This window comes from Melozone crissalis, unplaced genomic scaffold (assembly GCF_028551555.1).
Source record: "Melozone crissalis strain CALT ecotype California unplaced genomic scaffold, PUWL_Pcris_2 ptg000036l_1, whole genome shotgun sequence".
In the NCBI taxonomy this organism is placed as follows: domain Eukaryota; kingdom Metazoa; phylum Chordata; class Aves; order Passeriformes; family Passerellidae; genus Melozone; species Melozone crissalis.
In genome coordinates this window covers 9,203,651-9,210,492 of record NW_026535814.1, presented here as the reverse complement: position 1 = coordinate 9,210,492, position 6,842 = coordinate 9,203,651, and positions in this window count along the sequence as shown.

The window sequence follows — 6,842 nt, the reverse complement described above, 5'->3', positions numbered from 1 at the left end:
TATTAGCCTGTTACCTTAATTTTCACATGCCTATAAATACCCTTTGTATAAGCATTTTATTGCAGTGAATTCTCCCTTCTCAAAGTTCTGACTAGCCTGCAAACAATCACTATTCAAAGCTCATCTGAATTTTCCACCAGAAAGAGAACATCTAGCCTGTTTCTTACTCCAGTGGTCAATCAAACTTTATTTGCTGGGACAGAAGGTTACAGCCAGTGTTTAGGAAGTAACAATACTTGGGAAACTGAAAAAAAAAGTTCCAGAAAAAGAATATATTTATTAAAAAATGCAAACCTCATCATGTGCTTGAATCAACACTAAATCTGATAGGCTGTTACAGTAGAGAATTATAAATTTGGTTTACCTCAAAAATCCCACCCCAAATTCAGCAGAACTTTTAAAAACCAAAGTATTTGTTTCAAAACAATACTCCAAAATACTTCATTTCCATAAATTTGAAATTAATTGTGGAATTGTTTTTTTCTTTAAGGTTTTTAGCCATGTATGCTATCATGATTTTTATGCTTTGCCAAAAAAAAAATGAAATTGCATCAAATCCAAACATTGCTTCCTCTCTTAGCAAAGAAAGGCAGTAGGTTTTCACTGTTGTGCAATGAGAACTTGCATGACCTTTTACATGGAAAGCTTATGAATGAACAAACCTTTCAGAGAAATATAAGTATAATTGAATAAAAAATATGATAAGGCAGAGGAAGTAGCAGTCATGCCAGTGAGAACAGATATTTCCTTTTTCCTTTCCTGATTTCCTGGCTTCTTGCACCCACAATGCCAGCTTGGAAAAGAGATGAAGCCCTACGCAACAATTACTGGCTTTATTCCGTCACTGTGCTGTACATAGAAAAAACTCTTTATTCTTATCAGTGAGCAAAACACCAACCCATCAGTGCATCAGAAGCCATATGCACCCACCAGTGCATATAAATACTAGCCCATGAGAGAGTAATTAACATTTTAAAGAAATAGAGCAAACCCCACAGAACACTTTTCCATAGTTCTTGTAACCCTTGTGCATTGAAGTCAACAATAACAAAAAAGTCTTCCTTTCGAACTTACTGTAAGATTGTTACCTGAAAAGTCAGTGTACATTGTAGCCTCATGCCACCCTGGTGTGGTTTGCTGCAGTCTTTCAAAGGAAAGGCTGAGGCTTTGTTTGGTTTGGTTATGTTTTAATGAAGGCAAATTGATCTGGTGGGAGGAGTGCTCAGAATGAGACGGCCTCTGCACCTGCACGCCCAGGGAGATGCGTTCTGCAGAAGTGTGGAGAACCTCCTCTGTGCACAAATGCAGCTGCCCAGGATGAGCCAAGAGGAATCCAAGCACATTTGCATCAGGCCACCACAGTGGCTCAATGCTCTGCAGGTCTCCTTGTGCTGCCCCAGGGAGCTGCACAACCTCTCTGCCTTCAGTCTGACAGTGGGAGAGTGGGAATTTGGTAAGAAGGCTCATGCTTGTAACTCATTTCTGCTTTCACAAGGAGACAGGAGACGGAGTCCAGGCTCGGGCAAGACACCTGTCTGCTGCTGCACCATCTCCACCAAAGGGAGGCTCCCAGAGAAAGCAAAATACATTTGAGGTTATTTACAGCTGTTTGCCTTTTGCCCTCCATGGCGAGATCTGTTCTCTGACCCCGGGCAGGTGCTGCCAGCAGACAAGGACTGTGAGCCTCTGTCCTGCAGCACGGGCACCACCTCACAGCTGAGTGCCAAGGATTGGAGTGGTAAATGAGAGAATACACACATGCAAAACAGAAACAGCAATGGCAAGGACAAAACAAGGAAGTCGTTTGCTCTAAAAAAATAATCACAATATGAAATATCGAATCCCTCACCTCCCAGATAACCAGCAAGGATTCCATGCAGAGGGCAATCCTACACTGGGTCCCCTTGATTCCGTTGGACTGGTGGAAATATGCCAAGATGTCAGAGTCTTCAAAACATGTTTCCCAATTTGTTGGGATCCAAGGTCATCTATATCCTTGGAAAAAAACCTCAGAGCTTCCTGCATAGCTTTATTTTCCAGTTGCCTTTGCAGATTTTTCTTTCAATTCTGAGCTTGCCAAGAATTGTTGTTGCACAACTTGAGCACAAAATTAGCAAAGTGATGTTCTGCCAGATCCTTATTACATTGTGTAAACTTGTCATAGGAAATCAAAATATTCATCACTGGCTCTATCATTGCTGCTGGGTGGGATTTTTAAAGTTATGTGAAAAATATCATGTTCTACCCTCCAGAGAACATCTTCTAAACCTCAGCACTCACAGCTCACTGAGGGCAGCCCCTCCAGCCCCAGTGGGACCCCAGGAGATGCCTGGTTTCTCCCAGCCTTGCAGAAACAAACCACAGCTGAGAGATGCAGTCAGCGTTCACAGTACATAATGCATATGGCTAAAACCTTCTAGTTGAGGAACTATTTCTTTCACTTCTTCATATCAGAATAAATAGGAGTTACTAAAGAGTTATTAAATTTTAAAATAATTCAAAGGAAAGATACGTCACATAGTGTAAAAGCAGTCTTTTACAAAAGCAGTTTTATAAGAAAAGCCATTTGCAATTAGAGAGAACAAGCTCTGTTAATGCTAAGTGTGGTCTAGCACCACACTTAGCATTAACAGAAATGTTAGGTGGAGATGGGCACAGGTAGACCTCACATCAAAGCCAGGGCTTGAGAACAGCATGGCTGCATCTGTATTGAATGCTTAGATGGGAGGTCATGTAAATCAGTTGCCTGAAACTTAGAGGCCATGGAGCAGAGAGCACTGTGTGGGCTAACTCACTTTTTGCAAAGCTGCTGATGTGCCCCAGCAGGCTGTCAGCTCCTCTGCAGGCTGGCAAGGGGACGAGACCAATGAAGGGTCTGGGCCAGAACAACAAAGTAGGCACTCATGTTGTCACCAAGGTGACTAAAGAAAGGAGTTTTTCACAAGCATGACCCCTCACTGCTCTCCGTTTTATATCTGTTTCTCAAAGATTTTGTCTACAGGGTATCCTCAAAACTATCCCACTCTCTGCCATAGATGGAGGTTAGCACTTGCATAAGTGCATCTTTCCCTTGAACCATGGGGTGTTCAAGGGCATCTTAAACAGTGGACAGTACCCCAGTGCTCGTGTTCACCTTCTGTCCTGACAGCCAGCAAGAGATAGAAGCACTTAGAAATTCAGTCAGCAATATGGCAAATGATGGCTCCTACAAACCAGGCTACCTTCCAGAAATTATTTTCACATAGAAAAGCATCAACATGGAAAGATTCCCATCAACATGGATATATTTTCCATAAATGCTGTGCCTTACTGAGACTCTGGTCTCAAGTTCTGGTGCAGTATTCCCTAAAGACCAAAGCACCAATACTGGAATGGAACTGGGAGCGGCCCAAAGAGGTCAGGTTATTGCCCCCAGACTTTGGAAATGTCTATGTACATATTCATAGCCTCAGTTTCATTATTTATACAAGAACTATTTATCCAAGAAAACAAACACGTCTCTTCAACTCTGTTGCAATGTCTGAATAAAAGATCATTTTTCAAACAATCTGAAAATATTACCTCAAAGAAATTCAACGAGTATTCTGCCTGACCCTTTAACATTTCTAGCTGGGTTTCACAAGGTCACGTCTCATCTATTTCCTCCTATATCTAATTCCTCAAACTCAGAAAAACTGTGTAATTCTCCCAATTCAACCTCTAACTCCCCTCTTAGAGAAGCCCATGTTCCTACTGCAAACCTCCCTGAAGAAGAAAGTCTGGGACTGCAAAGGGGAAAGAACACAAGGGAACAGAAAGGACGGGGGCAAACACCACAACATTTTCTGAGAGATAAGAAAAACAAATCAAACAGATCTTCAATTTAAGTGACATCTCCTGGCGTTTTCCATATTTCCTATGTACAGGGAAAAGCTGTTCATCCTGTCCCCTAAAATTTGTATCTGTCACCAACAACCTTCAGTTCTTCAGAAAATGCATAGCAAGAGTTTAGTGCACTACATCCCTCATCTCACACTGGTCTTAGCATCAGCTGTCTGTGTTCTGACAAAATCTGGAGTTTTAAGAGCATAAAGTGATATTATTCACTAGACATTTTTTCCCCTCAAAATCCTCCTGAAAACAAAGCACAAGAGAAATCTTCCACCACTACACAGCAGATGAAAATTTACTATCAGGATGGAGGGGGAGGAAAATACCCCTTGCACTTAATTTAACAATTCAGAGAGTTGTTTTTCCTCCATATATGCCCACCATGAGAAGGGATATTCAAAAAAAAAAAAAAAGAAAAAGAAAAAAAGACAACTTTAAGCACAAAGGCTATCTGAATGGCTTCAATACTGACCTGTTCTGACACATCCTGTGGCAATAAGAAAAGTGACCCATAGAACATCCTATACCCTCCGTCCCTCTCTGGGCTGTCTGAGGACAGGGGTGGCAGTGTCACTGGCATGGCACAGCAGCGGCAGGCAGCCCTGCATGCAGCCTGGCATCTGCCACTTGTGCTCTGCCTCACAGGGATCCCATGCCTCTGCCTCTGCCCTGGCTGCTCTGCAGAGCTGAGGGAGGTGTGGGGTTGAAGAGCAGGGTCCAGACCTGGAGAAGAGGGACTGAATCAGCTTGGAGGATTCTGTGGAACAGCAGCACCTGTGAAGAAAAATTATTTATGTCCAAGGATTAGACAAGAAGATTCAGGTTTTATGAGGCAGAGTTTGGAATCAGCTTCCCTCTTCAGCTGCTTTGTTGAATGAACAAAGTCAGGCATTCTTTCTGTTATGCAGAATTTTCAGCTTCCTTGAGTTCAGTTAATAACCCAGAAGTATTGGGAGCGTCAGCAGTAGGAATAAGGACGTCATCATGTTGGGGAGTGTGGGTGTGAGTGTGGGTATGAGTCTGATGAAGGTAATTTCAGGACAGCAGGAAGCAGAACTAGCTACCACTTCTGAAATTATGTTCAGGATCTTTTGCTCTGGATTAGTCCCAGTTCAGGGTATTCAGCTCGGAAAAGCACATTCACTGCTTGCATCATCAGCAGATGAGGCAAGCACAAATACTTTTTGCTGGGTTTCTGCCCTCTTGCTGGTACCCCATAGTAATGGTTGGCCTGGAGCTAAGGATGGAAACCCCAGCTCAGGACCACCCCTTATTTTCAGAACACTGTCTCGTCACTTCTTTAGGCCACAGGATACCTGGAATTAACTTAAAGCATCTCACTTTTAGAAACCACATTGGATTTTATCCCCATTGAGAGCCCAGCAATGGCTCAAGCAGACAGAAGCATGACTACAGGCCTGCCCCAGGCCAATGACAGCATAAACACATTCCCCTGAACAAAGAAACATCTCTTCTTCCAGGGTCTGAGATGCTTAAAAAGTGGGTTTCATCTATCACACAGTGAAGGACCAAAATTATGGAGAAAGCAAATCCCAGGTTCCATGCTTGTAAGGCACCCTAGCAGCAGAAGAAGGGAGTGGAACCAACCAGAAATGCTGCAGAGAGGCATCCACCACTCAGTACTCAGCCCCCTCACCTGACCATGAAAGGTGGGTGGAAAGGCAGCCACCCTTTGCACAGTAGCCTGCTTTGCAAACCAGCCTCCAAGGGAGAGGGAAGCACCAGATGAGTGAGAGTCTGAGCTGGTCTGTGCCAGGAGTGAGTCACTCATCCTCGGTAGTACTGCCTGTAATGGACAGCACCTCCTGCACCAAAGCAAGGAGCCTGCAGTAGCCACCACTGCGAGGTCACAGAGGGATGAATGCAGGGGAGAGATGGCAGCATTTTGGCCACATGTTCTTGTTCTTCTTCATCAGCCTGGCCCACAGTTCATGGCTGGACCATGAGCATCACTGCACATGAGCTGCCACCACCACTTTATCCTAAAGTGTCTGTCACATGGCAGGGTGGGACCGCAGCCTCCCATTTGCAGTTGCTGCCTAAATTACTTCCATCACTGTTGAAGTCGTTCAGCAAATTAACTCTCTCTTGGTACCCATAGGCACTGGAGCACTGGAGTGAGAGAGGGATGCTGAGGTCTGAGACAGGGAACAAGACCAGATTTGGAATCCCCGAAACATCCTCCAGCCAGACATGCTGGATGCGGCATCTGTGCTTAGGTCTCCTGTGAGAAATGGCACTTCTGGAGTGCTCACAGCAGAGCTGTGAGGCACTGGTACCCCATAGCTTAACAGATATTCTAGATAAAGCACAGGATAAAATCCCTGTCATTCCGCCCAACTAACTCAGCTGGACTCAGGTGTGGGATCCTGAGTACCTGCAGACATACCTGGAGTGCAGGAGGCAGCAGGCTGTGCCACAGCTGATTCCCCAATGTCATCTGCAATGTCTGTCAGCAGCAAGGAAGCTCATACTGCCTGTCTACAGGCTTTAGGTGCTCTCTGGGAACCACTTCTCAGAAGCTGGGACAGGCTTTGTTCCAGGCCTCTGGAAATATACCTCGCTACTCCAGGGGCCATCTGCTGTGCTGGCCTTTCTTGCACGGGGACAGAAGGTCTAATAATGTGTCTATGTAAGGCTGCTGCTAGAAACTGAAATTTCCCTTTACAGGTTCCACAGACTTATTTCAATTTACTTCCAGACAGTTTGCTGGTAGAGCTCAGCTTCCTGAAGGAGGTAATGTTGCTGAAAACACAGCAGATTGGAAGATAAGATCCTGCCTAACAGAAAAACAAAGGCACAGAAAAACTTCAAAAAGAACAAAGCAAAGCAATAAGGATCCTTGATAAACAGTGATAACTACCATCAAACAAGTCTGATAATTATCAGTCAAAGTAAGTCACCTTGTTTGATTAAAACAGCATCTGAAAGCTGCCTCACTGGGAAAAGGT